General features: G+C 50.8%; 1 long non-coding RNA gene, 1 other non-coding gene and 1 pseudogene across 5 annotated transcripts; 2 read left to right on the plus strand and 1 right to left on the minus strand.

The window, feature by feature from the left end:
* Positions 1-680: 680 nt before the first annotated feature.
* LOC139001153 (U6 spliceosomal RNA) lies at positions 681-787 on the minus strand. Its single transcript, XR_011469884.1, has one exon. It is a non-coding gene; the product is annotated as a U6 spliceosomal RNA (small nuclear RNA).
* A 542-nt stretch (positions 788-1329) lies between these two features.
* On the plus strand, positions 1330-8745 carry LOC139001151 (uncharacterized). Of its 4 annotated transcripts, none has more exons than XR_011469880.1 (4): positions 1330-1418; positions 4122-4304; positions 6885-7078; positions 8659-8745. It is a non-coding gene; the product is annotated as an uncharacterized lncRNA (long non-coding RNA). The 4 variants fall into 4 exon arrangements; XR_011469878.1 differs by lacking the exon at positions 1330-1418 and adding an exon at positions 1999-2205; XR_011469881.1 differs by lacking the exon at positions 1330-1418 and adding an exon at positions 3787-3854.
* Positions 5242-6793, plus strand: LOC139001149 (tubulin alpha-1C chain pseudogene; annotated as a pseudogene).
* Positions 8746-9389: the final 644 nt, after the last annotated feature.

Here is a 9389-nt window from a genome sequence, read left to right on the forward strand (position 1 = left end):
ACAGCCCCCACTCCTCTACTTAGTGTTACATGCCGTAGCCCAATATTTACCGTCTTGAGCAGAATCTGGATTAGAACTTGTTTTTTAACACTGAATGAATGATTTTCTTTTCTTTTTATAGATACAATTCCTCATGAACTGATGCCTAAGGCCCTACAGCGTACCTGCTACTGCCCAGTCCTAACAGAAGCTCACGCTGATATTAGTGAGGAAAAGGTAAGTACGGAGAAATGTACTCATATTATTCCAGAAGGAAATAACATTGCGTATCAACATCATACAAATCCATCAGGAGGACAGGCCGTGACAGCTTCAATGTCAACAGGCCACAGGGAGCTTTTGATGAGTGAACAGGTCTAGGTAGAGACAGGGACTCCTTGTTTGACCGTAGGGTCCAAGGCGTCACCTCATATAACTACTTTGATCAGGCCAGGTAGGATCAGGTATGGCCCACACTCATTGATGTAGTCTTCCGTGCAGGGCCCTTAATGACTCTGTGAGTGACATCACACCCGAGTCATAATGGACAGCTCAGGTTGCACGGTAACTTGGTGGCCCATGTTTAAGATTTGTTCTTTGTAACCCAGGAAATCCTGTGGGACAAATCTCTGTCCATCCCCATGGTGATGACTGCCCCTCACCCAGAATGTTTGCCCCTCTGGCTAGGACAACTTTTTTTTTTAAATATGGAACGCTTCACGAATTTGCATGTCATCCTTGTTCAGGGGCCATGTTAATCTTCTCTGTATCGTTCCAATTTTAGTATATGTGCTGCCGAAGCGAGCACTGGCTAGGACAACTTTTGACTAATGGGGATGGAAGCCACCAGCGATGCCCTGATGGACTCAGCCAGAGGCTGGAGCCATTGCCGCCCACTGGTCCGTGGGGAGCCAGGACACCTATGCAGCTTGGCCCCTAGTTACTTCTTCCCCAGCTCTCAGCAACCCAGGGAACCCTGATGATCAGATTTGCCAGCTTTCTACCATGAACCTTTCTAATTTTTCTCGCTTCTGGCTTGGAATCATTGACCCAAATATATACTCATGTCCTGAAGCTCTTTGTGCTGAATCTGAGTCTTAGCTATAAGTCATGTAAACAATGCATGTGTGCTGCTGTGGACAACTCAGAAATTTGTCAGATGGTCTATATCATCAACACAGACATTCACAATGGAAGCCAGGAGAGCCATTGGATTGGCACAGCGGTCCTCACTCCTCCATCTAGTGATGCTGTCACCCAGTATTCATAAACTGCCTTGTTTGGCGGACTCTGTAGTTAGAAATTGGCTTTGTAACTCTTAGTTTTCTTCTTTTCATAGACACCAGTCCTCATTAACTGTCTGGTGGCTAACACCCTGCAGCACACCTGCTGCTGACAAGTCCGAACACAGGCTTCATCTCATCCTGAGTGAACCAAAGGTAAGTAAACAAGGATATGCTCATGGGTGGGGAATCCTGAGCACCTGCACTGTGACTCACACACCAGCCTTCCCAAGGTCCCAACCACAATCCCCATCTGTCCGGGACACTGGTAGGAGCATCACGTCTGCTGCGGTGCATGGAGGGGGACACGCAGCAGCCTGCACCTGTGACAGTGCCTGTCTTTTTCCGGGTTGAATTCAAAAGAAGCAAACTTTCAGGTCACTCCATGGAGTCATATACCCAACTGAGGAGTAATCTGCCTCTAAAATCCAGAGGCTCCCTGGGCGCTGGTTCTCCATGTTGGTAGCAGGGGCCAGATGCCAGCAATCATTATTTACCTCAGACACCTGCCTGCCCCACAGAAGAGCACTGGACACAAACATATTTCACTAAGAATTCTGAATTTCAGTCAGATTTCTTCCTCAGCTACTGACTCTAAAAGTGTATCAACTCTAGAGTAGTATTGTCCCACTCACTTGGCCCATTCTGGATAACGTCATCATTGTAACTGACCAGCAAGAAGTATTTCCTGTGGAAGGAAAAGGGCAGTGAGGACTTTCAGCCTGTAGAGATGACTCATCCCTGAGGGAAGATAATGAAGGTGTGTGGGGGCCTTGCCACCTGAGAGAAGGCAAATTGGATTGAACTATGGGAACACGAGGAGGAGGCATTTGCCTGCACTGTACGTGCATATGGAACAAGGTGATGTGGACTTGGAAGTTGCTCAAGCAAAGTAACCACATGGTACAGCAGCAGCATAGGGTCTCCTGTGGTTAAAGAATCGGTGAGTACACTGCCACTTTCCAAGTTGTGTCTTCTCCTCTCTCTCTTCTCCATCTCCTACTCCTCCTCCTCTTGCTTCTCATCCTTTTCTTATTCTTTCTATTTCTTCTAAACTTTCTTTCCTCCTCTACTCTCTCCATCTTTTCCTCCTCTCTTTCTGGTTCCTGTCCAATCTCCTCCTCCTTCTCTTCCTCCTTCTTTCTCTCAAAACAAACCAAAAGCGTAATGAGAATGTGCCCAAATTCGCACTCCTGAATCTTTCAAATCCTTCATGCTGGCACAAATCTCATATTCATCAGGCAGATGGTACAGCTTCTAACTTAATACTTGCACAGTTACAGGCAGTTCTTATGGATTGGTTTAGACTTTCTCTCCACAGTTGCCTTGACTCATCGGTGATGAGTGTGTGGGATAATTCCGCTGCTATAGGTATTTCAGTTATGCATTTTACAACCAGGAGCAACCACAGAATGGGTGAGATCAAATTTGGACCTATTTCAAAATGGACCTGAGCAAAAATTCACTGGTCACCTGACCCTCAAAAGCTCCTAGTCTTAGTGAGGGCTATAGTATTATTTTGGATTCTGAGACCAATTTCTGTTCATAACCATTTTCCTGTGGTCGCTGAATTATCTAGTTCATTGTTTCCCCCAAAGAGATAGTTACTCGGATAAAACTTTTTGAAAAGGGGCTATCAGCCAATCGGCCAACCAAAGCATTCCTTCTTCTATATTAGAGCAGGAATCAGTGGGCATTTCCATGTTACAATTTTTGGTCCATCTTTGGATGTCTTTTTCAGCCCACCATCTCAATAAACTTTATACGACTTTGATAATGACCCAAGCTGCAGATATAAATGCACAGTCTCTGTCTTGTCGCCCCAAACTATTAAATTCCCTTTCATCACAATGTATATTTCTTTGAACATTGTCCCCCCACCATTAATTATTTCTGTACATAATCCATGTTTCCCTGCTTCTGTAAATCACAGAATTCACATGGCTCTTGTAAAGGGTAGCACACTTCCTCAAGGGTCGCACTCTGCCCCTTACCTTTAGTGTCCTGCTGCGATTTGTGTCTAGTCGAGGTGGCAGCTGCTGCAGGAGAGCTCACTCCCATTGTCGTCCTTGTGTGTTTCCTCTTGCACATTTTCCCAGTCCATGAACAATTCTGAATTATTCCAATTAGGTTATAGCCATGTAGGTTATAACTCTACCATGAACCTTCCCAGTTTTCTCACACCTTTGGCTTGGAACCATTGAGAAAATAAATCTTCTCATGTCCTGAACATTTTCAAGCTGAATCTGGTGTCTTGGATATAAATCAAGGAAAACAACCATGTCTGCTGTTGCGGACCACTCAGAAATTTTTCAGAACATCTATGTCATCACCAGAGACATGGAAACTACAAACTAAAAACACATTGGATTGCCACAGCGATCCTCACTCCTGTTTAGTGATGCTGTAGCCCAATATTTAGAGATTGTCTTGAATGGACTCTGGAATAGAACTTGGTGTTTGTTTTCTCTTAATGATTGTCTTTTATTTTCCTAGCCATCTTCCTCAATAACTTCTGATGGCTGACCCCCTAAGCACACCTGCTACTGCTCAGTCTTAACAGAGGTTTTCCATGATCCTTAATGAACAGAGGCAAGTAAACAAAACTATGCTGGCATTATTCGAAAACAGAGGAATGTCTCTTACTTTCAAAAACAAGAGGAAGACTGACAAAGATTCTTTTAAAATTATCCCATTATTAAATATTGGGGGATCATGTAGTTAATGACATTATATTAACTTGTACAACTTCACAATGCAACATAGCACACTCCAGTTTGTGCTCAACACTCACAGGATAGCATCCTTGTATTGGAACTCGATTGCCATCGTATCCTCACTCATGCTTTTTCCCCTCAGGTGACCGCCATGGAAAAAGTCTGCAGGTAGGAGATCTTCAAGGTGAATGAGGAGGTGAACTGCCCAATCTCTGCCCATCGTGATGGGTTCATTACCCACTGTCCTTCACAAACATCCCGAATGGTCCTTTGTAGCGCAGCCGTCCAGTTTCCTGTTGGATATTGACATCATGCAGAGTCACCGGTAAGCCAGGTCACGACTTTGCTTCCTCTGTCAGCAGGTCATAGGGAGCCTTTCATGCGCCCACAAGTCTAGGCTGAAAGAGGGATTGGTTGTCTGGCAGGAGGGCCAGCTCTTATCTCACGGCTCTGATCCTCCGAGATCCCGTCATGTGTGAACCATTTCACCTTCATGTGGTCTCCTGTGTGTGGCCTCTTTAGGCTCCGTGAGTGACCTCTCACCCAGGTCACAGTGGACAGCCAGGTTGCCTGGTAACAGTGGCCCATGGTTAAGCACTACTTTTCTGAAACCCAGAGAGCCGTTTGTGGATAAGTCACAGGCCACCCTCAGCGTGAGGACAGCCCCTTACCCTCACTATCTGCCCCTCAAGGCTAGGACTGCTTAAGCCTTAGGAGGGGACGCAAGCCCCAAGTGCTGCCCACGTGGACCTCAGCCAGAGACTGGAAATCTGGCCCCTCCAGTCCACTAGGGAGCCGGGGTCCCTATGGGGGTTGTCCTCTAGGGTAGCTTCTTCACGTTCTCTAATGTTCTAAGAGAGGCCCCAGGGCCAAGGGTGCTGGGGCCCTGTGCCTGGCTGGGACTTTCGGAGAGAAAGGCCAGGGAGTGATATCAGGGCAGAGCCTCACTGAGAGAGAGGCCAGGGCCTCTCTCTCCCTGAGCAAGGCACAGCCCTTTGGTGATGGGCCCCACTATGTGGGGCCAGGCGGGCTCTCTGTGCGGGACCTTCGGCTCCGAGGTGCTGACCCTAGGCCGAACTCTGAGGCTAGCATCGTCTTTCACCGTGTCACGCTGACATTGACAAGTCACAGGCATTGTTCTTTTTCTTCTTTGAATGCTAATTGTCTCTGTATTTCCTTTCAGTTTCACCATAATCTTTGCCTCTAGGTACATATCAACACAGCAGATTTCTTTTTAAAACCTAGTATTGAAGACTTCTCCCCCGGATTCCTTGGTAATCTGTCAGTGGGAGGTCCTTGTTCCCGGTCCCTCGCATTTTTCAGCCCCGCCGAGCCCTACAAGTCTCAGCTATGCGTGAGTGCATCTCCATCCATGTTGGCCAGGCTGGTGTCCAGATCGGCAATGCCTGCTGGGAGCTCTACTGCCTGGAACACGGCATCCAGCCCGATGGCCAGATGCCAAGTGACAAGACCATTGGGGGGGGGGGGGGGGTGACTCCTTCAACACCTTCTTCAGTGAGACGGGCACTGGCAAGCATGTGCCCAGGGCAGTGTTTGTAGACCTGGAACCCACAGTCATTGATGAAGTTCGAAATGGCACCTACCGCCAGCTCTTCCACCCTGAGCAGCTGATCACAGGCAAGGAAGATGCTGCCAATAACTATGCCCGTGGACACTACACCATTGGCAAGGAGATCATTGACCTGGTCCTGGACCGAATTCGGAAACTGGCTGACCAGTGCACAGGCCTTCAGGGCTTCTTGGTTTTCCACAGCTTTGGTGGGGGCACTGGTTCTGGGTTCACCTCCCTGCTGATGGAACGTCTCTCCGTCGATTATGGCAAGAAGTCCAAGCTGGAGTTCTCCATTTACCCAGCCCCCCAGGTCTCCACAGCTGTAGTTGAGCCCTACAACTCCATCCTCACCACCCACACCACCCTGGAGCACTCTGATTGTGCCTTCATGGTTGACAACGAGGCCATCTATGACATCTGTCGTAGAAACCTCGATATTGAGCGCCCAACCTACACTAACCTTAACCGCCTTATTAGCCAGATTGTGTCCTCCATCACCGCTTCCCTCAGGTTTGATGGAGCCCTGAATGTTGATCTGACTGAATTCCAGACCAACCTGGTGCCCTATCCCCGCATCCACTTCCCTCTGGCCACATATGCCCCTGTCATCTCTGCTGAGAAAGCCTACCATGAGCAGCTTACTGTAGCAGAAATCACCAATGCATGCTTTGAGCCAGCCAACCAGATGGTGAAATGTGACCCTCGCCATGGTAAATACATGGCTTGCTGCCTGTTGTACCGTGGTGACGTGGTCCCCAAAGATGTCAATGCTGCCATTGCCACCATCAAGACCAAGCGCAGCATCCAGTTTGTGGACTGGTGCCCCACTGGCTTCAAAGTTGGCATTAACTACCAGCCTCCCACTGTGGTCCCTGGTGGAGACCTGGCCAAAGTACAGCGAGCTGTGTGCATGCTGAGCAACACCACAGCTATTGCTGAGGCCTGGGCTCGCCTGGACCACAAGTTTGACCTGATGTATGCCAAGCGTGCCTTTGTCCACTGGTACGTGGGTGAGGGCATGGAGGAAGGAGAGTTTTCTGAGGCCCGTGAGGACATGGCTGCCCTTGAGAAGGATTATGAGGAGGTTGGAGCAGATAGTATTGAGGGAGAGGATGAGGGTGAGGAGTACTAACCTGTCAGCTGTGATGTTACACTCCAGTGTCTTGGGATTGTCTTATTTCTGTTGTTCTGTGAAGTCTGTTGTGTCCTAAACTTTGCAATAAAGTTGTTTTCATTTTGAATGTCAAAAAAAAAAAAAAAACAACAAAAAAAAAACCTAGTATTGAAGATTGAATATCTTTCCCCATTGTAACCTTACATCACTCTCCCAAGGACAAATATGAAAACTCAAGGTATCTGAGGCCCGGACACACCTCCATGACTAGCCGGCTGCCTCGGAGCTGGGGACTCCGTGCTTCCTGCCATCAGCAGATCCAGCCCCAGAAACAGACCAGTTTACAATCATCTCTGAAAACTGCCACGAATGGGTGTCCTGTTCTAAGCCGGGTCATCCAGGAAGGACGGGGGTAAGAGGGACATTTTGCTCCAGAAACAGAATGTCCAAAAAGGCCCAGCCCATTATTTTCCCCAGAAACGGCTGGAGGAGAGTAAAATCCCAACATGAGCCTCGAAGGCCTCTGTGCCCAGGGGATGGCGTTGCCGGCTGAGGAGGGGCAGCAGGGGACATGGGCAGTTTCTCCACAGGCCGCAGTGGGAAGCTGGGCAGGAGCCTGGCGGGCCCCGGGTTCTCTAAGAGGTTCTTCTAGAAACAGACCCCTCAGACGCTTCCTCTCACCTCAGGTAAGAAGTTACTGTTAAGGCACTTGGGGAGTTTCCCTTCCAGCTTCAGAAAGGAGGCGCAGATATGTGAGTCATCAGTGCAGCCCCCCCTCCAGGCCTTAGTGGGCGACCTGAAGGTGGGGGACCCCGTAGAAGTGGACAAAGGCTACTGCCACCACCATGACACTAATTACCCAATGTGACTGGTTCCATGTGTCAACTTAATAGGACCGAGCGCTCTGTAACTGGAGCGGCCTGGCGGCCAGCTCTGGGGCTGCACAGCCCAGCCATGAGGAAGAGCCGGCCCAGCTGCCCGCGTGTGGCCTTGACACAGCCCCTGGTGAGAGTCAAGGGCGTGGTGGACACAACACTGCTCCAGCCAGGGCCCAGGGACATCCCTGACCTTGTCCGCAGGTGTTTAGCGGGGACCCACTTTGCCACAATGGTGGCGGGATGCCCAGGACACAGATGATGGAGTGGTACATGAGCCAGGGCTGTGGGGCAGGGGTAATGGAACCAGAGCACCAAGCTCCGTAATGTAGAGCAAGCCCCGCTTGATGCAGTCTGCAAACTGCCCGGGAGGCTTTCTGGGAAGAATTGCAGGTGGTGGGAAAGGGCCAGGAGGAGCTGAGGCAGAGCTCTGCGCCCAGGAACACCCCCAGCCCACCTGCCCCCAGCAGGGGCCGGAAGTACCTTTGGTCTGAGCAAGGTCAAGGTTCACAGAAAGAGAAACAGCAAAAAGAACCAGTAAGCAGGACCGTGCAGTGAGGGCTCCTTTCTGTGCGGGTGCAGACGCTGCTGGAAGCAGCCTGTGCGAGGGCCTGGCCCATGCCCTGCAGCAGGAAGCTGTCCTGCAGCCGGTCAGGGATCACGGCCTCAGCGTCCCTCCCAGACCTCATGCACCCACCCCATCTCCTCCCTGGCCGGTTGCGCACAGCCAGAGGGCAGGCCCCGCACCGCCCCTTCCCCTGGCGCACTGCGCATGCATCTCTTCAGCTGTGGTTGGCTCAGCGATTCCCCAGGAGCAGTTCTCCTGCAGGTGCTCCAGCTCAGCCCGGTCACCCTGTCCGATTCCCTGTTACTGGCAAGAGCCCGGTTGCACTCGGCCACCACTGGTCCCTTCTGAGCAGAGATCTAGCTGGTACCTCAATGCCCTGCACCTCCAGCAGGGGGACAGCCTGGGTGTGTCACCCCAGGGAGCAGAGACCTCCCTGGGAGGTTAGGCAAGCCGGCAACGGCCTGAGCTGGGGCCCACCACCCTCGAACTACACCCCCCAGTGGGCCAGGCGGCCTGCAGCTGAGCCTCCTGATCTTCATGCTCCACCAGGCACCGTTCTGATGGCAACTGGCAGTGAGTCTCAACGCTCAGAGCACAGGACTGGCCTGCAGGGAGCAGACACTCATCCCAAGACCCCACTGCTGCTGAGTTCCATCCGGAGCCTGTCAGAGAGCAGCTGCTGCCGTAGCCGGGCCTCATCTGAGTGTGCGCCAGCTTCACGCAGAGAACAAGGCATGTCTGCAGGTGCCGCAGAGCTTTCCCCTAACCGGGAATGGCCTTCAGCGTGGAAAAGACAGTCTTTAGTGAAAGAGACCTCTCCAGAGACCTCAGCCAGCCATGCAAAGACTATCGAGTTATTCCAGGATCCAAGATCACATCTGCAGACTTTGTAACAGCCAGAGGCAATGGCTTAAGGTGTGTATTTAAACTCCAATCTCTTCTCTTAGACGCAGCGTCATAGACAACATGTGAGCAAATAGGTGTGGCTGTATTCCCATAAAGCAGTATTTGTAGACACCAGAGTGTGCGTTTCACATCACTGACATGTTTTGGGCTGCAGGGCATTGTTTGGGCTCCAAGACAGAGGCCCCGGCTGCCTGGGTCCTGGGCCGCCGTTGAACTCTCTGAGAGAGAGGACCAGGGCCTGCTGGGGGCTTCACTAAGCGTCTCTGAACGAGGAGCTGGGCTCCTCAATGCTGCCCTCTGCTCTTTGGGGCTGGGGAAGGCTCTACGGGGCTAGGTTTTGCCCTCTGAGGCCCCAAGAATTAGCTCAGTGGCTT

Source organism: Myotis yumanensis, unplaced genomic scaffold (assembly GCF_028538775.1).
Source record: "Myotis yumanensis isolate MYYU_CA2020_CCGP unplaced genomic scaffold, mMyoYum1.0.hap1 SCAF_110, whole genome shotgun sequence".
In the NCBI taxonomy this organism is placed as follows: domain Eukaryota; kingdom Metazoa; phylum Chordata; class Mammalia; order Chiroptera; family Vespertilionidae; genus Myotis; species Myotis yumanensis.